Here is a 24,377-nt window from a genome sequence, read left to right as displayed (position 1 = left end):
AACCTACACCACAGTGCATGGCAATGCTAGATCCGCAACCAACTGAGCGAGGCCAGGGATGGAACCCGCAACCTCATGCTTCCTAGTTGGATTCGTTTCCTCTGCACCACTATGGGAACTCCATCTCCTAAGAATTTTATCTCATAAAATTATCATAAAATTTAATTAAAATATAAAATAACATAAAAATGTGAAATTATTATAAGAATTTAATCCTATAGGATATTGTTTAAAAAAGTCAATAATAATTTAGATCCACATATTTACTCTTTTTGGTGTTTTTCATTTCTCCCTGTATAACCATGTACATGCTTCCCTCCTAGATTAATTTCCTTTTGTCTGAATAACTCCCCGTGTTTGTGTGTGTGTGGAGAGTGTCTGCTGGTGTCGCAGTTGTCTCATTTTTTGTTTGTCTGAAAATGTATTTTTCACCTTTATATTTGGAGGACATTTTTACTGGGTATAGAATTCTAGCTTGTCCTTTTTTTTTTTTTTTAATAGTCCTTTAAAGGTTAATTCTGGAGTTCCCATCGTGGCGCAGTGGTTAACGAATCCAACTAGGAACCATGAGGTTGCGGGTTCGATTCCTGCTCTTGCTCAGTGGGTTAACGATCCAGCGTTGCCGTGAGCTGTGGTGTAGGTCGCAGACGAGGCTCAGATCCCGTGTTGCTGTGGCTCTGGTGTAGACTGGTGGCTACAGCTCTGATTAGACCCCTAGCTTGGGAAACTCCATATGCCTCGGGAGTGGCCTAAGAAGTGGCAAAAAGACAAAAAAAAAAAAAAAGGTTAATTCCTATAATTCCATTGTCTTCTGGCTTCATTTCTGCTAAAATGCCATCCTTTGGTTTTATTGTGATTCCTTTGAAGTTAACATTTTTCCTCCTTTGGCTTTGTGTTTTTAGCAATTTTACTATGATGTGCATAAGTATGGTTCTCTTTGTATGTAACCCCATGGAGTGTGGAGAGGTTCTGGAATTCATGACTTGCTGGGGTTTTTTGGTCAGTTTTAGAAAATTCTTTGGCAGTTGTCTTCAAATATTGCTTTGTCCTATTATTTCTCACAGCTCCTTAGTTTCCTGCACATGTGTTAGACCCTTTCCTGGTATCCTACATGTCTATGAAGCTTATTTTTGTATTTCCTGTATTTTTTTTCCCTACTGACCTATCTTCCAGTTCACCCATTATCTCTACTACTGTTTCTTATTTGTACTTAGCTGTTCACTTCTTAATTTCTTTGTATTTGGGTTTTTTTTGTGGGGGGGGGCTGTACCCATAGCATGCGGAAGTTCTCCAGGTCAGGGATTGAACCTGTGCCACAGCAGCAACCTGAGCCACTGTAGTGACAGTGCTGGATCCTTAACCTGCTGTAACACAAGAGAACTCCTTTCTTTGTTGTTATTTGTAAATATTTTATTTATTATAAAATATATTTTTGATTGTTTTTTAATGATTGTATTTTTTTCTTGGTTTGGTCCTTTTCCTGAAAAGCTTGATCATTTTTGTTTGAATGCTGGGCATTTTACATGGAAAATGTCAAGGCTCAGGGTATTGTTACCACCTTGATTCAGTGAAGGCTGGTATTTCTGATTTACCCTTACTTGTAGGGTGGGTATTTATTAGGGTCCTTCATAGGCTCTGATCTCCAAATTTTGTCTTTCTTCTTCTGTGAAACTACTAATGTCTGTACTTACCTTTTAAGTCTTTTGATAGCTTCTTTCTGCTAGATTCCTAGAGTTGAGCCTTGTACACACATGGGTTAGGTGTCAGCAAATGCTCTGAGGGAAAATTGCTGCAGATTATTGGACTCACTTATGTGTGGTCCCTTTTCTCTGGGATCTTGTCCTCTCAGATCCTGGATATTGTCATAATCTTGAACTCCAGTTTTTGTCTTTTCAGTTCAGAGAGGAAGCTGCTGCAAGTTTTAATTTGCTGCCTTCTTTTTTACCTTCTACCAAATCAGCAGATTCCTCAGGGGAAACATTAGCTACCAATACACACCTCTTGAGTTTCTCTTTCCTCTAAGAGCTTGGCCTCTCAAGTCCTAGCTGCCTTGGTGTACTCCTGTACCTGCAGTAGTTATTATTTTGTATTTTATTTACCTTTTATGGTTGTTCTATACAGGAGGATTAGTAGTTAGGTCATAATAGCCAAACAACTCTAATTTTTGTATCCCTTATTATTTGACATTATAAGTATTTTCCAAGTCTTTATTTTTAGTTTAATTTAATTTAGTTTAATTTAATTTTTTAGGGCTGCATCCATGGCATGTGGAGGTTCCCAGGCTAGGGGTTGAGTTGGAGCTGTAGCTGCTGCCACAGCAATGCCAGATCCAAGCTGCATCTGCAACCTACACCACAGCTCACAGCAATGCTGATCCTTAACCCAGAGGCCAGGGATCGAACCTGTGTCCTCATGATTGCTAGTCAGATTTGTTTCCACTGAGCCTCATGGATGGTAATTAGATTCGTTTCCATTAGCCACAATGGGAATTCCAAATTAATTTTTTTTTACTTTTTTTTAATTAGTCAAATGAATTTATCACATCTGTAGTTGTATAATGATCATAACAATCTGATTTCACAGGATTTCCATCCCACAGCCCAGGCGTATCCCCCCACCCCCCAAACTGTCTCCTCTGGAGACCATAAGTTTTTCAATGTCTGTGAGTCAGCATCTGTTCTGCAAAGAAGTTCAGTCTGTCCTTTTTTCAGATTCCACAAGTCAGTGAAAGCATTTGATGTTGGTGTCTCATTGTATGGCTGACTTCACTTAGCATGATAGTTTCTAGGTCCATCCATGTTGCTAAGAATGTGGTATTTCGTTCTTTTTAATGGCTGAGTGATATTCCATTGTGTCTATGTACTACATCTTCTTGATCCACTCCTCTGTTGATGGACATTTAGGTTGTTTCCATGTTTTGGCTATTGTAAATAGTGCTGCAATGAACATCAGAGTACATGTGTCTTTTCAAGTCATGATTTTCTCTGGATAGATGCCCAGGAGTGGGATTGCTGGATCAAAATGGTCATTCTATTTTTAGTTTTCTGAGGAATCTCCATACTGCTTTCCACAGTGGTTGCACCCAAATTAATTTTAATTTTAATTTTTCTTCTTTTTATGGCCACTGGGGGCACATGGAAGTTCCTGGGCTAGGGGTCAAATCAGAGCTACAGCTATGACTTAAACCACAGCCACAGCAACACTGATCTGAGCCGCATCTGTGACCTATGCCACAGCTTGCAGTAACACTGGATCCTTAACCCACTGAGCAAGGCCAGGGATCAAACCTACATCAAACCTGATGCTGTGTCAGGTCTTAACCCGCTGAACCACAATGGGAATTCCTGTATTTTCCAAGTCTTTAAAATAAAATAAAAGAAAACTTCAGTGGATGATTTCTAGTATCTGAGCAAAAGCCCTTCTTATAGCTTTTATAATCTACTCAACCATTCTGTTGTCATATACTTAGGTTCTGTCCTCTAATATTCTTAGATAAATAATGCTGCAATAAATATCTTGTGTCAAAGTGCTTTATTAATATTGTGAGAGTATAGATAGGAATTATCAGAGTTGAACATATTTATCAGTAGTGATTGTTTTCATGCATATGTTGTGTACAAAAATAAAACTATAGACTTTCTCAGATATTTCAGAAAGAAGCTTTCTTTTAAAAAAAGAGGTGTTTTTTTTTTTCCATTTAAAAAAATACTCATATAATGCTTATCATGTATGTGCCGGTCATTTGTTTACATGCCTTATAATACTAACTTTAATTTTCCTAATAGCCCTAGGACACAGGTACTAATAATGATGAGGAATCTGGGGCAAGAGAGGGTTGGTAACTTACCCAAGGTCACACAGGAAACTTGTCCAAGGTTGTACACTTTTCAGCAGTATTGCTGAGCCATGCATTGTGGCTCTAGAGCTTGTGCTTTTAGCTGTCACACTAAGCCACGTTGAGCTAATTGCTCTAATTTATTACTGCCTTTCTACCAGTTTTAGCTTATTCTGGGCCTTCCCTAGCTTTTTCTTAATTGAGCATTTATTTATTTTTTTTCCTCTGCAGAGTGGTTGCTGGGGGATGAGTGTGAATGTGGGGACAGTTTGGGGGCGGAGGTGTCATGGACGGAAGTTGCTCTCGGGACTGGGACTGTGTGGGGACAGCTTATGAGGTAGATTAGCCAGGTCAGGTTGCCTGGTGGCTTGTAGTGAATCTGTTGGGGACCTGGTGTGGATTTAATGACAAGGGAATTTCTGCTTCCCCCTGACTGGCTGGTGTTAGCTGGGCCTTTGCAAGAGAGTAAGAGTAAAGGACTTTCTCTTCCCTCCTCTCCTCCCTGTCCACTTAACATCAGGCTAGAGAGTAAAGAGGCATAAAGAAAGGACTGGCCCACTGACTGGAGTATCAGGGCAGCCACAGGGCAGCAGGGATTGAAAAGTGTCAGCATCAGTGCTCTGGATGGAGTGGACGAGGGTAAGAAACCTCAGGAGCTGTTGCACTCCTGTTCCTCTGTCTTTCTGCCTCTCTTTAGAGCTTTTTGTACATTCTCCTGTATATCTCCTTGCCTCTCTGTTATTGTATTTTCCTTGTACCCATTCCCCTCTTTCATCTTCCTACCCTCCCTCTCTTTGGGTCTAATACTGATTTGAGGGAGAAGGAGGTGTGGGGCTTGTTGGTTTTCTTAGAGTTGTTTGAGATTTTGGTTTGTTTTGTTTTATCTTAACTTTTATTTTATTTCATTTCATTTCATTTCATTTCATTTTTTGTCACTGCACCCGTGGCATTTGGAAGTGTCTGGGCTGGGGATGGAATTGGAGCTGCAGCTGCAGACGCACACCTCAGCTACAGCAACACCGTATCTGAACCTCATCTTCGACATATACCACAGGCTTGCAGCAACATTGGATCCTTAACCCACTGAGCAAGACCTGGCATTGAATTCGCATCCTCACGGACACTGTGTTGGGTTCTTAATCCTCAGAGCCACAACAGGAATTCCAGAGTTTGAGTTCGTAACTTGCAATGATGGGTCAGAGAGGGCTTTGTGCGAGAGATGGTCCTGAACCATGTGTACTAAAGGTATCAAAAGGAGATCACCAGGAAGAATGACAGAGTGGCAGAGAATTGAAGGGAGATGTGGCCCTCCCCTGCTCACAACCTTTCAGTGGCCCCCATCTCTGTCTGAAGGCCAGAGTCCTTTAGGTGGGTTAGTGACACCCTGTCCCCTCCCCTGCCTTGCTTTTGTGACATTATCTTCTACTGTTCTCTGCCTGCTCACTCGCTCCAGCCACAGCGGGCCTCTGAACTATTCGTTGGACACACCTGCTGTATTTTTGCCTCAGGGCCTTTGCACTGACTGTTCTCTCTGCTTGGATGGCTCTTCTGTAACCTAAATACCCATCTGCTTTGCTCACTGTCTCCTCCTTCAGGACTTTACTCTCTCTGTTTTTTTTTTTTTTTTTTTTTCCTTTTTAGGGCCGCACCCGTGGCACATGGGAGTTCCCAGGCCAGGGGTTGAATCGGAGCTACAGCTGCCGGCCTGCACCACAGCCACAGCCACAGCAACACAGGATCCAAGCTGTGTCTGTGACCTACACCACAGCTCTCAGCAACGCCGGATCCTTAACCCACTGATCGAGGCCAGGGATCGAAGCTGCATTCTCATGGATACTAGTCGGGTTTGTTACCCCTGAACCACAACAGGAACTCCTGATGTCTCTCTTTCATGAGGCTTTCCTCACTGCTGCATCTAACACCACACCCGGAATCCTCAACCCCTTTACACCTTCTGCCTGAATTCCCCATCTCCTTTCTGTGCTCGACTTTATTTTTTCCCAAACTCTCTCACCTTCTACATGCCATACAGTTTACTTGCTTGTTATCTTTATTGCCTGTCTCTTCCCTCCTAGAATATGGGCCCAGGGAGCCAGGGATGTTTGTGTGTACGTTCCCGGTGGCATCTAAGCACCCAGGATGGCGCCAGGCACCTAGTAGGCCCTCAGTGGGTGTACGTTGAGTGCTGGGTGCTGGGGTTGGGGGGCCTCTGTAGGGCCCCCAGTTCAGGAGACTTCCATTTCATCACATCTTAGGATCTGGAAAAATCTCTGCCTGTAGGAATTTTTTTTAATTAAGATTTTTATCATTGTCATCCCCTTCCCCCTTCCAGTTCATTTAAAACTGTTATGAAACAAAACTCATTATGCTTCAAAATCTGACAGAGCTCAGGCCCCAGGGAAAGTGAGAGGCGGTGGCGGCAGCTTCCTCCATTCCGCTCGCTCCTTGGTTTTCTCGTGTGGTTTATTCACTTAGGACGACTTGAGGCCCGTAGAGTGGAGGGGAGCAGGGGTCCCAGACCTCCCAGGGCATGGCTGAGGGAGGGTCTGTAGTCACCCGGAGAGGAGAACCCTACCTTCCTGCAGGGAAGGGCCCTATTCTGTCACCGGTACCCTCGGTGGGAAGAAGAAGACAGGCTGGAGAGGAGAGAGGAGGGGGAGGTGACGTGTGTTTTGTACGGCTCAGTTGGAGGAATAATGTCACAAGGAGAACTTAGGAGTGTGGTCCTCCTCGAGTGTGGCTGTTAGCTTTTCACTTCAGGGGACGAGTGGCTGTCACTCACTTGCTCAGCAGTTGTCACAGCAGGCCTGCTTGGTGCACATGAGCTAGAAGGGTCTGTGGGCCTGGGCTGGAGTCAGATCTCCCATCACTGCTCAGCTGGCTGCAGGAGGGACGCTACTGGGGGACCTTGGGTGAACCCAGTGGCTCAGAGCCAGTGTGTTGAGCTCCTCCTGGATCTGTGGGTCCCTGGGAAGTGGGAAGGCCCGCTGGCAATAATTAGTGTGTGTGGAAGGCAGGGAGGAGGAGGCAGCGTCGATGAGGAAGTGGCTTCGACTCCTCCCAGCATTCTTTTCTAAACATTTCTCTAAATGAATCCATCCTCAGTCTTTTTAGAATCAGGGCAGGCCCGTCCTCTGACTTCAGCAGGCCAATGGGGTTTGTTCTGGGCCTCAGAGCTTCAACTCTCAAAATTTTTTCTTAATTTAAAAATTATCTCTATTTTTTAAATTAAAAAAAATTTTTTTTTGGCCATGACATGCTGCAGTTTGAAGTGGGACCTCAGTTCCCAGACCAGGGATTGAACCTCGGCTGCAGTGGTGAAAGTGCCGAGCCCTAACCACTAGACCACCAAGGAACTCCCTCTGAATGTCCTTTTGACTTTTGGTTTTCCCATATGAACAAAGGAAGGGAGCTTAGAGAGTAATACTCTTGCATCCCAATAGGGATAGGCCAGTATAATGAAATTGTTGATAGGCTGTCAGTATGCAGTGATGCAAGGTGTGGAGATCTGATAAGGGATGCTTGCGGACAGCCTTTCCAGACCCGGGTTTCACCCTCGGCCACCCTCTCCGCCCCAATCTTAGCATCTCATCTGCTAATAAAGTAGCAACAGCAACTGATTTGAGTTTCACCTCCTTTCATTTCCTCTCTCCTGTCTTCTGGTTCTGGGGCCATGATGAGCTTCAAAAAGCTACCAGCCGAACCATCAGCCTCTGAATAATCAAGCATACAGAACTAAAAATACTCGGTTGCATTATGATGCATGTGAACTGACAAATTAAGGGGGAAATAATTGATTCTGCAGTTGTTTACCGATGTGTTGTCCCAACCAGAAGTTACATAGGAAATCAATGATTTCACCGTAGGTTGGTTCTGGGTCTAGAACTTGCCTGTTTATCTTTAGAATTTAAGGCTTGGGAGGCCAAAATCCTGCTTTGAGCTCCATTTGGGGGATTATGACAGCATCTTGACTGATTTTCCAGACTTGACACTGTAGCTCTGCTGGGTACACAACGTGTGAGCAGTCCCCAGGAATGAAACTAATCAGGGCATACCTCCTACTGAGGGTGTCAGGAGGCCCTCCCTCCCCTCTTGCCTTTTTTTTTTTTTTAATAATATAAAATAACACATTTCCCATTTGCCAGGCATTTTGTGTGCCCTGGGTCCTTTTTTTTTTTTTTTTTTTTTTTGACTGCACCCACTGCATGGAAAAAATTCTAGGGCCAGGGATCAAATCTGTATCATAGCGGCAACCCGAGCCACTGCAGTGACAATGCTGGACCCTTAATCCACTGAAGCACAAGGGAACTCCCAGGTCTTCATTCTTTTTTTCCCCTCTCTTTGTTTTTAGGGCGGTACCTACAGCATATGGAAGTTCCCAGGCTAGGGGTCAAATCAGAGGTGCACCTGCTGGCCTACGTCACAGCCACAGCAATGCTAGATCTGAGCTGCGCCTTCGACCTGCACCGCAGCTCACGGCAATGCCAGATCCTTAACCCACTGAACAGGGACAAAGATAGAACCCACATCTTCATGGGTACTAGTTGGGTTCACTATTGCTGAGCCACAATGGGAACTCCTTCCTTCTTATATTAGCTTGACTTAGGCTTATTTAAAATAATGAATTCAATAAATGGTTGAATCCCCACCATATACAGAATACCGGGCTAAGCATTAGACCAAGGATTGGCAAACTTTTTATAAAAGACCGGAGAGTTCATATTTCAGCTGTGTGCTATGTCTCTGTCCTAAATACTCAACTCTACCACAGCAGCATAAAAGCAGCAAGAGACAGCAGGTAAATGGAGGCATGGCTGTGCTCCTATCAAACTGTGTTTACAAAACCACGTAATGAGCTTTAGCAGCGGGCCGCAGTTGCTGACCCCCAGCCTGACCCATCTGACCTCTTTGTTAGAGACGCAGCTATGAACAAACCAGACATGATTCTGCCCCTCACAGAGCTTTCATTCCTGCTAGGAATAGTTCTTTGCTGCTGTTGGCAGCATTGCTATGGAACCACACCTGTTATATAGGGCTGACAAGTAGCTTTTGGGGGGTATCGGAAACCTAAGTAACTTTACTGAAGAAAGATTCCAGTGAACACTCAGTTCTATTTATATTCTTCTCCCTCCCCCCACCCTTGTCTGGGGGTACAGTGTGTACTTAATTTGGCTTGTAGATGCTATTTTCGAGTTGCTCTTTTTTCCCATCTAGCCTAATTTCACATGCATATTTCCATGCATTGGCTTGGATTGTATAATTTTAGTGGCTACATAGTATTTCTTGCTGAGTTAAGGCATGTCATGTGCCAGGGTATAGTAGGCACCTGTTAAATGTTTGTTTCCAGTTGCAGTCAAAGCCCTTTCAGAGTTGAAAAGGAGCTGAATTCTGCAGAAGCTCCACTTGTGGGAACTTTTGACTTGGGAGACTCTGGGAGAGCCGGGCCTGGGGGATGTCCTCACGCTAGCCTTCTGGGCGATGCACAACCTCTTGCAGCCAGGGACCTCCCAGGTAAGTGGGTTGTTGGTACAGACATTTCAGTTACAGATTGCAGGGTGACCTCTGGCTCCCCAAGTGCAGGGAAAGCGTTTGTGGGCTGTGGAGCAAAACTTGGAGCTTTGTGGGCACAAATGGGGAGGAAAAGCAGCCCATGACCAGAAGGCAGAAAGCCCTGGGGAAGGGTTGGCAGCAGGTGTGTGGAAAGTCGATTTGACTCTGACTCTGGGGTTTGTCCCTTATGTGCTGTGACCCGAGACTTCCTTAGCCTCTCTGGGCCTCAGTTTTCTTTGCTGTAGGATGGAGCAGTCGTATTCCGCCAGGACGTTGGGAAGATCAGAAGAATGATCTAGTGAGCACATGATACAGGGCTAGATCAGAATAAGCCACTGCATATATGATAATTGTTATTTGATGTGAAGTATGTGGCCTGTGTTAGGTCCACACGTCACGACAGTAGATGTTGTTTTCCTATTATTGTTACCGAAGAGGCACTACTGACGTGGGTCGAGACTAGACTTGGCTCTGTCCTCTGGGGACCTTTCCCTCCCTTTGGTCCAAGTTCAAAGGTACCACCTCATCACCTCTACCCCACTGGATAACTCAGTTGGGGAGGTCAGACCCCAACTCAGGAGCCCAGGCTTTTAACAAAATCACATCACATTCCCCCAAATGAATGAGATAGACTCACTTACTCAGCTATTCATGCATGCATTCATTCATTCATTCAACACACACACTGTCCCTATTTTGTGACTGTATGCACTGCTGAAGAAAATGGGCATGGCCATGGGCATTAATCAAAGAATCCCCCAAGCATTTAATTATAGGCTGTGATTAGAGCTGGGAAAGAAAAGTGCAGGGCATTTAGGTTGGGAGAGGCTCTCTCTCTCTTTTTATGGGGCACTTAGTTTCATAAGTAATCAGGGAATACTCATCTCAATGAGATCCCATTTTATCCCCGTCTGATGGTCAAACATTAAGAAGCTGTGTCGTCTCGAGCAGTGGAGAGAATGTAGAATACCATGGCCTCTTATGTGTTGCTGGCGGAGGTGTGAAGGGCTGCAGCCCCTTTGGAAAACAATTTGGTATTCATTTCAAAAGATTGTACTGGCGCCTACTGCAGGACCTGGCGATTCTGCTTCTGGGTGTAAGAGAGTCATGAGAAACTCATTCACGTGGGCACCAGATGAAGGGTACTAAGAATGTTCCTTGTGACACTGTTGGTAATAGCAAAAAACTGGAAACCCAAATGCTGTCAGCTGGAGGATGGGTCAGAACGTCGTAGTCATGTGATGGGCTGTGATGTGGCAGCGACACGAATGCGTGACATCTCCATGCAGTGATGTAAGTGAATCTTAGTTATCCAAGGTAGAACTTTTTAACAGGAAGACCATACAGTATGATATTTTTGGAAAAAGTCAACAAAAATTTAAAAATACGTTATTCAGGGATGCAGATATGTATACTAATGCCACAAAGGTTGGGTGGTGGGTTCATGGTTTCCTCCTATGGGAGAGACTCTCTTGAATGTGTTTTCAACGAGATCCCCCAGTGCAGTGATAGAGATGGGAGCTAGCTCTCATTTTGAAAGCACAGTAGACTGTTTTAGGTTTTGCTTTGGAAACTTTTTAAAACCCCCAGATTACAAAATGTTACCCATCAAAGTAGTGACACTAGGTGCATGTGTGTGCATTTAATTAATTAATTTTTTATCACCACGAATGCATGTTTTTTGATGACCACAAACGCAGATCGGATATGGGAAACTGTGGCTGTATCTGATAATCTATCGTTTCCTGCCCATGCAAGGTGGTGGCTGGGAGATCTCAGCTCTGAAGGGCTGTGTTTGCAGCCAGGTGTGAGATTCCTTGTCGCAGGGCTGCTTTGACCATGAAGGGCCAGATGTGGCTGGGTGATGAAGCCTTCTTGGTTTGGTTCCAGGGTTTGCAGGCAGCGCTAGTTGAGAGATGAGTAAGAAGGGAGTGCTTTCTGCTTGTAGATTTGGGCTTGTATGTGCATATTGAAACTCTTCCTCACTTTCCCTCTTCTTTTTAAAATTTTTTTTATAGTTGATTTCCAATGTTCTGTCAATTTCTGCAAAGTGACCCAATTACACACACACACACACACACACAGCTTTTCTCATATTATCTTTCATCATGTTCCATCACAAGTGATTAGATATAGTTCCCCGTGCTATACAGCAGGAGCTCATTGCTTATCTGCTCCAAATGAAATAGTTTGCATCTACTAGCCCCAAACTCCCAGTCCATCCCACTGCCTCCCCTTCCCCTTTGGCAACCACAAGTCTGTCCTTCATATCCCTGAGTTTGTTTCTTTCTTTCCTTTTTTTTTTTTTTTTTTTTTGCTTTTTAGGGCTGTATCTACGGCATGTGGAGGTCCCCAGGCTAGGGTCAAATTGGAGCTATGGCTGTGGGCCTTCATCACAGCCGCAGCAATGCCAGATCCGAGCTGCGTCTGCAACCTGCATCACAGCCCATGGCAATGCCAGATCCTTAACCCACTGAGCGAGGCCAGGGATGGAATCTGCAACCTCATGGTTCCTAGTTGGATTCATTTCCACTGCACCAGGATGGGAACTCCCCGCGTTTGTTTCTTTCCTGTAGACAGTTTCATTTGTGCCATGTATTAGATTCCACATATAAGTGGTATCATATGGTATTTGTCTTTCTCTTTCTGACTGACTTCACTTGGTATGATAATCTCTAGTTCCATCTGTGTTGCTGCAAATGACATTAGTAGTATTCCATTGTATATATGTACCGCATCTTCTTAATCCATTCATCTGTGGAATGACATTTAAATTGTTTCCATGTCTTGGCTATTGTGAATACTGCTGCAGTGAAGGTAGGGGTGCTTGTGTCTTTTTGAATGAAAGTTTTGTCTGGATATATGCCCAGGAGTGGGATTGCTGGATCAAATGGTAGTTCTATATTTAGTTTTCTGAGGTACCTCCATACTGTTTTCCATAGTGGTTGTACCAATTTACATTCCCATCAATAGTGTGGGAGGGTCGCCTTTTCTCTACATCCTCTCCAGCATTTATTTGTAGACTTATTAACCATAGTCATTCTGACTTGTGTGAGGTGGTACCTCATTGTAGTTCTGATTTGCATTTCGCTAGTGATTAGTGATTTTGAGCATTTTTTTCATGTGCCTCTTGGTTATCCGTATGTCTTCTTTGGAGAAATATCTGTTTAGGTCTTCTGCTCATTTTTCAATTGGGTTTTTTTGCTGGTGGGTTGTATGAGTTGTTTGTATATTTTGAAGATTAAGCTCTTGTCAGTTGCATGGTTTACAATTATTTTTTTCCCATTCCTTAGGTTGTCTTTTTTTTTTTTTTATGGTTTCCTTTGCTATGCAAAAGCTTGTATGTTTGATTAGGTCCCATTGGTTTATTCTTGTTTTTATTTCCCATTGCCTTGGGAGACTGACCTAAGAAATCATTTGTACAGTTGATGTCAGAAAATATTTTGCCTATGTTCTCTTATAGGAGTTTTATGGTGTCTTGTCTTATGTTTAAGTCTTTAAGCCATTTAGAGTTGATTTTTCTGCATGGTGTGAGGGTGTGTTCTAGTTTCATTGATTTACATGCAGCTGTCCAGTTTTCCCATCACCACTTGCTGAAGAGACTGTCTTTTGCTGATTTTACATTCTTGCCTCCTTTGTCGAAGATTAATTGACCATAGGTGTCTGGGTTTATTTCTGGGTTCTTTTTTCTGTTTCATTGGTCTGTATTTGTTTTTGTACCAGTACCACACTGTCTTGATTAGCTTTGTAATATTGTCTGAAGTCAGTAATACCTGGGAGAGTTATGCCTCCTGCTTGGTTATTGTTCCTCCGGATTGCTCTGGCAATTCTGATTCTTTTGTGGTTCCATGTAAATTTTTGGGTTGTTTGTTCTAGTTCTGTGAAAATGTCATGGGTAATTTGATAGGGATGGCATTAAACTTGTAGATTGCTTTGGGTAATGTGGCCATTTTAACGATACTAATTCTTCCAGTAGCATGGAATATCTTTCTATTTCCTGGAATCTTCTTTAATTTCCTTGATTAATGTTTTATAGTTTTCAGCGTATAAGTCTTTCACCTCCTTGGTCAGGTTTATTGCTAAGTATTTAATTTTTTTGGAGTATAATTTTTATAAGGCATTGTATTTTTATATTCCTTTTCTAACATTTCATTTTTAGTATACAGAAATGCAGCTGATTTCTGAATGTTAATCTTGTATCCTGCTGCTTTGCTGAATTCGTTGATCAGTTTGAGTAGTTTTTGTGTAGAGTCCTCAGGGTTTCTTATATATAGTATCATGTCATCTGCATATAGACACAATTTTACCTCTTCTCTTTCAATTTTGATGCCTTTTTATTTCTTTTGTTTATCTGATTGCTTTGGCTAGGACTTCCAACGCTATGTTGAATAGAAGTGGTGAGAGTGGGCATCCTTGTCTTGTTCCAGATTTTAGTGGGAAGGCTTTCAGTTTTTCTCCGTTGGGTATTATATTGGCTGTGGGTCACTTTTCCTCTGCTTGTTGATGGGCCTTAAGGCATCCTAATCTCACTTGGGGAAGGACAGAGTAGGAGGTGGAGGGAATGTCTTTTGTGTGAAAGCACCAGCATTCTGAAAGGATTTGGGGATGGATTGGAGGAGACCAAACTGAGTTCCTTTGGGATGAATTATACATCTGTTGGGAAGGTTAAAAAAGATGCTCTTATCCAGCTGCTTGACCTGAGGTGACATAGAAGCCACCAGAGGAGCAGAATGGTTGCCAAATGGACATGGCATCCCAGGCAGTTGTAATTGAAAGAGGAAAACTTGCAGAGTCCAGAGGAGGGGATGCAACGAAGAGGGATTGGAAAGTCAGATCACACACCATGATTACTTGAGAGAGCAGGGAGTGTTCTGTCAGTCACAAGCTTGAACATTGAACATACAGAAAATAGAGCAGAGCTGTCCTTTATGGTTCCAGAAGGTAAAGCTAGAATTGAAAGGTGGAAACTATCAGAGGAGGTATTTGGTTGTAGTGTACGTCAGTGTCTTTCATACTGCAACTTGCATTCAGTTGCAGTGAAGTGGGTGTGCAGTCAGTTTAGTTATAAACCAACAATTTCTAAAAAATGGGATGGAATAGGGAAAAAAAACAACTCTTGAGGGGATCAGATGCGTATGGGCCAGAGTTGTTTCTTGAAAATATTTGTCCAGTATGTATATGTAGATATTTATACTGATTCATGGTATAATATCTTACTAGGGGTAAGGTGGAGGTTTGAAGGCCATCGTTATGAACTACCATTTAATATTAATACTTACCGTTTATTAAGCACTTAAACGCTGTGTGAGGCACTTTGCAAAGTACTTTATATACATTGTCTCATTTAAGTTTTACAATGACCCTTTAAGAGGATATTATTGTTCCCATCTCAGAGATGAGGAAGTTCAAGTTCACAGAGGCTAAGTGACTTTCCCAGTGTCAAGGAGCATATGAGAGTCTGAGCCTGTAATTGAACCCATATTTAGGTCTCTTAAAAGTCTGTGCGTATAATTCTGACCACCCTCCTGTGCAAGAAGAACCATTGGAGCTTCCCTCAAATGCCCAGACTGCCTGGAAGTCCAGAAAGTAAGAATGTTTGGAGCAGAGGCTAGGTGGCCACCTGTCAATTCTAACCCTTAGGTTTCTTTGATTATCAATTGGAATGTGATTGGATTAATTAATAGACTTAGATTTGTTAGGTGGCATTGTCTTTTTTTTTTTTTTGTCTTTTTGCTCTTTCTTTGGGCTGCTCCATATGGAGGTTCCCAGGCTAGGGGTCTTAATCGGAGCTGTAGCCGCCAGCCTACGCCAGAGCCACAGCAGCACGGGATCCGAGCCGCGTCTGCAACCTACACCACAGCTTACGGCAACGCCGGATCGTTAACCCACTGAGCAAGGGCAGGGACCAAACCCGCAACCTCATGGTTCCTAGTTGGATTCGTTAACCACTGCGCCACGACGGGAACTCCGGCATTGTTTTTTAATAAGTTTTCTCACTTTTCTGTAATGAATGTACATTTATTTTATGATTTTAAAAAGTTATTAAAGATGAAATGTTCTTGGTTTTCTGGAGTCAACACAAATCAATTTTGTGATTTTAAAAAGTCATGGAAAAGAAAATTCTGCAGTGCAACAGAAAACTTTTAAGATTTCTTGCTGGCAGTTTTGTGAAGACAGCTGGGAGCTTACCACTCCTCCTCTGGTGTGGGCAGGGCAAGCTGTGTGTGGACCACAGGAGGCCACTGGTGGAAAGGTTCTCTATGAACTGCAGCTTCTCATCAGTTGTCTGGACCAGGTATCCTCCCTGCACAGAGCAGGATGACACAGGGACCACGGCTTGAGGGAGCCCCTTTTCCTTCCCAGCTGCAAAATGAAGCTTCCATCGATTCTTTTTAAAAGCTGGAAAGGATCTTAGAAGTCATCTCCACTAACACCTTTGTTCTGGAGAAGAGAAAACTAAGTCTTAAGGAGGGGATGTGACTTTGCTTTGCCCTTGACCCATCTCCATTTTATGGGGAGCAGAACCAGACAAGCTCTTGGGTGGATTAGATTATGTTGTTTCCTCAAGAGAAAGGGGATCATAAAAGTTGGTTGAGCTTATGGTGGAATAAAGAACAAAGAAGTGGCAAACCTTCTAATTTCATAGAGGAGTTCCAAAATGGAGGTGAGAGGAGTGTGCTTTAGTTGGAAGAAACTCAATCTGGGTGTCAAGAGACCCAAGTTCTGCTCCCAGCATTAAAACTCACTGTGTAATCTTGGGTGAATCACTTATTCACCATTGGAGGACAGATTAATTCTTGTTCCTCACATATTGCTTAGTCAACACTTGGCAAGAGTACTCACCCCCAGCAGAGGATGTCCTTAGGCTTATTTCCCTCCAGAACTGATGGCCTAATCTTTACAGAGGAGTTGCCATTAGCCACGTTCTATGGAACTTTAGGCCACACATACAAGAAAGTCTCCAGATTGGTGGGAAGTTCCCAGCTATCAGGAAACTTAGAGTATGGTTGCTGCCTGAGCATGAGGTGTGATCTCAACTCTTGGACCAACTCCTCAAATTCAGGGATTGTCTTTTCTACATCCTCACAGTGTGTGGTAAGGTGCTGGGATCTACACACTTCAGACAGCCAATTCACTGAATTAATGGTATGTACATATGTGTTGTGTGAGTAGTTTGTTGGTCACGTGGAAGTGAGGTCCAGGTCTACATTCAGTATGTATGATTGTTGCTCTGTTGATGGACCACCCATGTGAAGCTTAAACACAGGCTGTCTCATTTCAGAATCAAGCCATGTAGAGGAGCTCTGTGGTTTGTGATGGGGTTGATTTGAAGTGGGTCACTCTGTGCCTAAGTGGATGACCCACGAGAGGGTTACTCAGGAGAAGGGGTGTGGAGAGGCAGAAGTTTCTTCTAGGCTTCCAAGTTAGCCAAGGGGATGGGCACAGTAAGAGTCACTAGGATTGTGGCAGATTGTGATCAGTTTCTAGAGACCTCTCAGATGGATCATAAAAGAGCTGATAAATTTCTCTTGGGTGGCCCATCCTGGATATGAGACTGTCACTTGTTCCCTTGGGCTGGGATGTGATACACACGTTATTGAACATATTCTATGACTGATGGGCTCAGCTAGGAGGGAGGGAAGGCAAATGAAATTGTTGATGGGGTTTGTTTTACACTCCGTTATCAAAGCTAATAATAGGACACTTTAAGGCTTTATGACTTGATTACTGACACCAGCACTTGAAAGAGCTGGCTTAGGGCTGCAGTTAAAGGTTACTGGAGAGTAATTAAATGGTAGTTGTGAAATGCAGGGGTGGTTTCTGTTTACCAATGGCTTTGCAGGAGCCTTGCCAATTAGTGAACCCCCATGGTGAATTTTTTTGAATTGAAAATGCATTGGTTAGTTTAGGTGCTCCGCTCTTGACCCCAGACAACCCTCGGTTTTTTCTCTGCCTGTGGTTAATGCCGGTAATCTACTGCCTGGGAGCCCTCAGTATCATCTAGTCCTTTGCCACTCAAAGCCTAGCCCTGGACCAGTGGTATCTGGCATCACTTGAGAGCTTCTTAAAAATAAATGCAGAACCTGTGGTTGCAGAATCAGGATCTGCATTAAAGATCCCCAGGTGATTTGGGTACTCTTTATGTTTGAGAAGCACTGGGCTAGTATAGATACCCCCTGAGGTTAGAGATTTGTGGCAATGTGGTTTTTATTGTGTAGCGCAATAAACTACCTAAACCCTAGTGCAGCGCTATGATTCCCAGTCTGTGTCTTTAATTAGAGCCTGGACTTGTGTGTGTGTGTGTGTGTGTGTGTCCATTGTCACTTGTGGCATCAGCATAGGGTTGTGGTTTACAGTCCCCCCACAGCTCACCAAGTTCTTGGCACAGCTAGTCATTTCTTTGAATGCAAGTCTGGCATCCTAGAATGTGGGGGTTGTGACCAAAACACCACTATCTTCCTGTTACTCCCCTGCGCAGGAGCCCACAACAGCTCCCATTGCCTGCTGTGTCATGTCCAAACTTCTCACTGGGGCTCCCAGGCTTATCTGCCCGCTTTTCTATACCATTAACCACCTGGGATCGAGCCTTCCCCAGCCTGGCTTTGGGTCCCTTGCTTGAAGTATCTTTCCCATCACCTTTCTGCTGGTCAGTGATCTCTGGTCTCTGCCTTCCTGATTTGCTGTGCTGTACTATTGAGTCCCTGGTTGTTCTGGGGCTGCTTACTGAGGCCTTGTTACTTGTGGGCAGGTCTTAACCTCCCACTCAGGTAACACACTTTTGTTATTTTTTTCTTCCAGTTGTATTGAGATGTAATTGACATACAGCAGTGTGTAAGTTCAAAGTGTACAGCATAATGATTTTACTTACCTACATCATGAAATGATTACTGCAGTAAGTTGAGTGAACTTCCACCATCTCATATAGATAACAAGAGAAAAGAAAAAGAAAAATTTTCCTTGTGAAGAGAACTCTTAGGATTCCTGCTTTTCAAAGGCAAGAAGACCCTTGTATGCCAGGGACCCCAGGCATCTGACAGGTGCCTGGGGAGTGAACACCTGTGAATTCCTTGATGCCAGCCATCAGGAGGCTGAGGATTTTGGGTGAGTGGTATGAGGTGGGCTGCTGACTTCAAAGATGGGGTAGGGGCCGGTGAGGGCTTGGAAAAGATGCCCAGAGGAGATTGGAAGGGACTCCACTGAGGGGAGGTGGAGGGAATTGGGCTGTTCACTGCTAGTCCTTCCCTGATGGTCCTAGAAATGGAGGAGGAGAGCCGGCGTATTTCTGGTTTATTGCAAACCTTTCCGTTCTCATTTTATGTGAATCTGGTGGTGAGAGAAGAGGGGTGGGGGGGGGTACAGAAATCAGGAACCAGGCCGTTTGGGCGTTGTCCTGGTAGGGTTTGGGGTAGAGCCTATATTTACTGCTTATAGTGATGCTGGTAGGATCTTTTTCTATGTTTAGAAATAGTTTATGTAATATGAGAGTATGTGTTCTTTTTTTTAATTTAAAAAACCCCTGAAACTAGAATAGAATAAAATTTAAACAGACCGATTACCATACAAGAAATTGAGAAACTTAACAAAGAGCTGTTCCTTAAAATAGTCATAGGACCAGACAATTTCACAAGTAAATTTTTTCAAATATTGAAGGTGCAGGTGATTCTAATCTTATTTAAATTGAAGGAAAGAATGCTTAAGTAAGGAATAAGGAATGCTTAAATTCTTTTTATGAAGCTATTATAACAAAATGTGACAAAAAAATGTATGGGCACACAAAACTACAAAGTGGTCTTAGTTTTGAATATCGATGGGAAATCCTAATAACATAATAAGCATATAGAATCCGGCAGTCTATTGAAAGAACTCCATGGGCATGTGGGTTTTCAGAACAGGAATGCAAGGATAGGTTAATTTTAAGATTTCTATTAATAAATTCACCATATTAAAGGATCCAAGGAGAAAATAATACACTGAAAGGTTTATGAAAAATTAAGCAGCCGTTTCTAATAAAAACTCATAATATAGAAATAATTAGATACCTCCTCATCGTGAGAAAATATATCTTTATCAAGCTGGTAGCCAAATTTTGCTTAGTACTGAAATGGTGAATACTAGATGCATTCCAATTAAAATCATGATTAAGTACCATAATTATATAATTGTTTTGGAGGGGTAAGATGGTATAAATAGATAAGAGAAAGAAATAAGAGGTATAAAAACTAAAAGGGCGGAGGCAAAACTAAAAAAACAATAAGAGAATTAGTAAGGTAGTTGAGTGTATGATAGATGCACAAAAAACGCCATAGCTCTCCCACATAAACAGTGGAAGAAAAAAGCTAGGAAACAATGGAAGAAAAAAAAATACATTTATGTAAGCAACAGAAGTGGTAAAATATCTAGTTATAATGTTAACAAAAATTATATGTAATTTTAATGCTATGAAGGGGCATAAAAGGCTTAAACAGGAAGATAATATAACCCTGGCCAGAAAGAGTCAGCATTATAAAAATCCCATACGTTTAATATGTGATCACAATGCAGTTACAAATAGGATTATTTTGGTAGTAGAAAACTGATTTGAAGTGTATATGAGAAAATTAGCATACATGAAAAAATGTAAAAAAGAGAAGAGGATCTAGCCTCACAGATTATTAACTATTTTAAAAGCTACAGCGATTAGGATAATTTGGTGCTAAAGAGATTGAACAAGTGATGAAACAGAATAGAGGACCCTGAAATAAATAGGAGTGGTGCGTGTATGTGTGATTTGTGATAAAGGCAGTATTTCAAATTTATAGTGAAAGTAACTTCATAGCAGATTACTGCCCCAGGAGAAGTATGTTAGGCAGGATCCCTACTTTGTGTCTTAGAGCAACATAAGTCTATCAAAGATAGATCAAAGATTGAAGTGAAGAACGAAAGTATAAAAGTGCTAGAAGAATTTTTCTACAGTCTTGGAGTAGAGAGACATTTCTAAGTTTGACACAAATCTCAGAAGACATGAAATGAAAGATTGATAAATTTAATGACGTAGAAATGGTAACTTCTGCAAGAAAAGAAAAACAGCATCAACAAAGTCAAATGATATGTGATACTCTGAGGAAAAAATATTTGCAACACGTGATAAAATTTTCTTAATATACAAAGAGCTCTGACAAATAAATAAAGAATGATCATTCACTTAATTGAAGAATGGGCAAAAGATAAGGACAAATTCACAGGAAGAGAAGGGTAAAAGAATCTTGAAAAGATGGCAACTCTCTTAAAGAGCATGCAACTTAGACCACAGTCAGATGGCATTTGTAACCGAGCTGACTAGAAAAGATCAAGACTTTTGATAATATATTAGTTGGTGAGGGTGTGAAGAAAAGATACTTTTGTACATTGCTGATGAGAGTAAATGGACACAGCTGCTTTGGGAGGCAATTTGTGATATTTATCTAAATTATGAACGCCCTGTCTTAGGATCCAGCGGTTCTCCTGTAGGTCTTGCTCTCAAGAACCATTCGAGCGAGTACATGCACCATGTTCATTGAATATTGTAATAGTGGAAAATTGGAGACAGCAATGTCAATTATCCATCAGTAGGATAAATAAATAGAAAAACAGACTGTTCAGACCGTTAGTGGGTCAATAAATCAGCCGTTAGTGGGTTGTGACACAGTGTGAAACAAAGACTAGAAAATAACAGTGCCTTGCACAGGGTGAGTAAATATTTGGTGAGATTTTTGTGTCAGTTTTGCATATTCACGGTGCGAACTGGATCACACTATGAAGTATGTTTCTTACTATGGGACTCCATCAGAAATGTTGGAAAAACACTGCTAGAGTAGTTGAAAGGAATATATTGGGTTGATGCCTTATGGAAAGATCTCAGAAATGTAATGTCGAGTAAAAAAAGCATGTTGCTGCACAGTGTGATGCCATTTTTGAAAAAATGTATTTTTGGTGGAATCATGTATTCCTACAAAACAGGCCTGAAAGATGCATCAGCCCCTGCCTTTCCCTTTGTTGTTTTGCGTTTTTCTAATGTATCTTCTTTTACCCATCAGTTTAAGTGCCTTTCCTTAAGCTTTAATTTGAGTATCTTATAAATTTGTCTCAGTTTGTTAACTGCTTTTCAGCTGTTATTTAAGATTGCACATGACATTCCTTAAACAGCGGGTCAAAGGCTCATTTACTTTGTATGACTTTTCTAACTTTTCCAGCTTATTCTTTTGAAATTAATTGGGCCCAGGGTTTTGTCATCTCAGATATTTTTCTAAGAGCCAACTTTGGCTTTTGTCCCTTTCCCTTACAGTGGCGCGTATTCATACTTGTTAATTCTGTTTTCACTTTTCCTTTTTCTCATCCTTTTTTTTTTTTTTTTTTTTTCCTCCACAAATTTCCATCAACACAAGCAGTGCTTCTCACACAATCACCTGGGGCCTGGAGCCCCTGTTCAATGCAGATCCTGATCTGGCAGCCTGGGAGTGAGGCCCCAGACTTGGGGTTTTGAAGCAGCTCCAGGCAGGGCTGACCCCTGAGGAACAGGAAAACAGAGGCAGTGGCACCTGCTTCTCCTCCGACCTGAGGGCCCCATGTATCCAAGTGTCCAGTACCAAGCGAACCCACCCACTGTGTTAAAGATGGTGTTTCTAAGTATGCCAGAAAATTCGTTCTGTTCTCCCTTAAAGCGTGAAGTTGGGGTGCCCCGACTCACCCAGTCACTCTCTCTGGCTTCACGAGTGACCAACCACAATTTCCAGGTGACCTGAGAGGACAGAAGAGAGTTAATGGCTGCAGAAGTTCTCAGGGCGTGTTTGGTTGGTTGAGCTGATGGCCATGGTGCGGCACAGCTGTCTAGACTCTGCTGTTGAGCTGCCTTTTCAGGTACCTTTGGATCAGTTGTGCTGGAGCCTTTTGGTGGGCATGGGCCTTTGTGGGAATGTGATGGAGCTATGGGCTTCCTCCTGAGAAATCCGCCACCCCCGATCATGCACACTGACACCCCCAGGTTTTCTTTCACTTGTATGGGATTCGAGCAGCCAGAAGCCTGGTTATAAACCAGAGGACCCCACATGTAAACGGTGCTCTTGAAGGGAAGACTCCCCAGGTGAGGAACACGAGCCACAGCGCCCGTGCTCCCTGTGGCAGTGAGGCCTGCTTGGCTGGACGCTGCTTCCCCTTGTGGTCCCTTGAGCTGAGTGGGGCAGACCCACCCAGACTCAGCCTGTGTGGTCTCGCTGAGGGCAGCCCCTCGCGTTACTTCCTGCCGCTCGGCCTTGCTCTCCCCTCAGAGAGTCTCCTCTGGCCTGAGGAAGCGGAGGCTCCGATCCCTTCCGGCCAGGATTCTGGGCTCAGACACTGTTCTGGCTTTGACATGGCAGGGCCTCCCGCCTTGTTCCTGTGTCCCATTTCCTTCTCTGAGTCTCAGTTCTTGTAAGAGGCTTCTGTGTTGGTTCCCGTTCTGCTAATATGCCTGATATCCAGGTCCTGTGCTGGGACCAAGACCCTGACCTGGGCTTCGCTAGAGATGGCAAAGTGATGGCAGTGTCAGTCTGAACCCCGGCTCAGCCACTTACTGGCCGGGTGGCTCTGGGTATATTATGTACCTGACTGGCCTCAGTTTCCTTGTGTGCGGGAGGAGCTATAGAATGCACCTTTATAGAGGGCTTGGAAGAATAACTGTGTGTGGTGTCCGGTGCTAGTATGTGTTGCTAACTAGGAACTAGTATAAATAGTACCAGCTGGGGCCTTGGTGATATTCACAGATGTCCTGACGCATGCGTTGCTGAGGCTCACCTGCCCTGGCCTCCCATCCCCTCTCCCCCTGTGACAGGGCCTTGCCCACTTGTTGGGACAGTTCAAAACTTCATCTTCTGGGAGTTCCTGCTATGGTGCAGCAGGTTAAGGATCTGATGTTGTCTCTACGGTGGCTCAGATTTGAACCCTGGTCGGGTGCAGAGGGTTGAGGATCTGGCATTGCCACAGCTGTGGCATAGGTCACAGCTGTGGCTTAGATTTGATCCCTGGGTGCGGCCATAAAAAAACAAGCAAACAAAATAAACCTTCATCTTGTTTTGTGCTCTTCCCCAAAGTTACTGTAAGCCCAATCTCTAGCTGAAGTTCTCTAGCGTCTCCTTAGACAGAAGGCCTGCCCAGCAGATCACAGGTCCTCTGTGTGTGCATGGAATTGGGCTAGCTTGGCCATGCCCTGCTGATCCCAAGAAGGAAATGACAGATCAATTTTGCTTAAAAAAATACAGCTGCAGGAGTTCCCGTCGTGGCGCAGTGGTTAACGAATCCGACTAGGAACCATGAGGTTGCGGGTTCGGTCCCTGCCCTTGCTCAGTGGGTTAACGATCCGGCGTTGCCATGAGCTGTGGTGTAGGTTGCAGACGCGGCTCGGATCCCGCATTGCTGTGGCTCTGGCGTAGGCCGGTGGCTACAGCTCTGATTCGACCCCTAGCCTGGGAACCTCCATATGCCGCGAGAGCGGCCCAAGAAATAGCAAAAAGACAAAAAAAAAAATGCAGCTGCAGAAATCAGCTGTGAAATAAATTGATAGATGAACAGCCTGACTACTTTGGGAAATAATTCTTTTGTAGCTCCCATCCGCTGGTCATGGCGCTTCACCGTGGTGGTACACCTGTGCTTCTGTCCTCAGTGCTGGGCTGGAGTCCTGAGGTCCTGGCGGTTGAGGGAGGGATGGAACACACATGTGGACATTGAATTGCATTATAGTCCCTGTGGTTAATGTGGTAGTGGACGGAGGGAAGACTTTGGGAGCCCAGAGGAAGGAGCCAGGAACCCTGTTTCCAAGAAAGTGAGGGTTGGGAAGGCTTTACTGAGTAGGTGACATTTGTCCTGGTACTTGGAGGTTGATATCTCAATAATCTTGTCTCTTAATTTTTCCAGATACATTTTATAGTCACATAAAGGGCTCTTGAAAAATGAGTCTTGAAAAACTACCAAGCAGGGCTCATCCCAGGCATATATGTCTGGTTCA

The 24,377-nt window shown here is 43.4% G+C and overlaps 1 protein-coding gene across 16 annotated transcripts in view; it reads left to right on the top strand.

The window, feature by feature from the left end:
• Nucleotides 1-24,377, top strand: part of TRERF1 (transcriptional regulating factor 1) — a 219,713-nt gene that overhangs the window by 16,603 nt on the left and 178,733 nt on the right. The gene's annotated exons all lie outside the window — the stretch shown is intronic.

The sequence above is a fragment of the Phacochoerus africanus genome, chromosome 9, assembly GCF_016906955.1.
Source record: "Phacochoerus africanus isolate WHEZ1 chromosome 9, ROS_Pafr_v1, whole genome shotgun sequence".
Taxonomy (NCBI): Eukaryota; Metazoa; Chordata; class Mammalia; order Artiodactyla; family Suidae; genus Phacochoerus; species Phacochoerus africanus.
The sequence above is the reverse complement of the archived record's forward strand: the minus strand, read 5'-3'. Positions and strand labels throughout refer to the sequence as shown.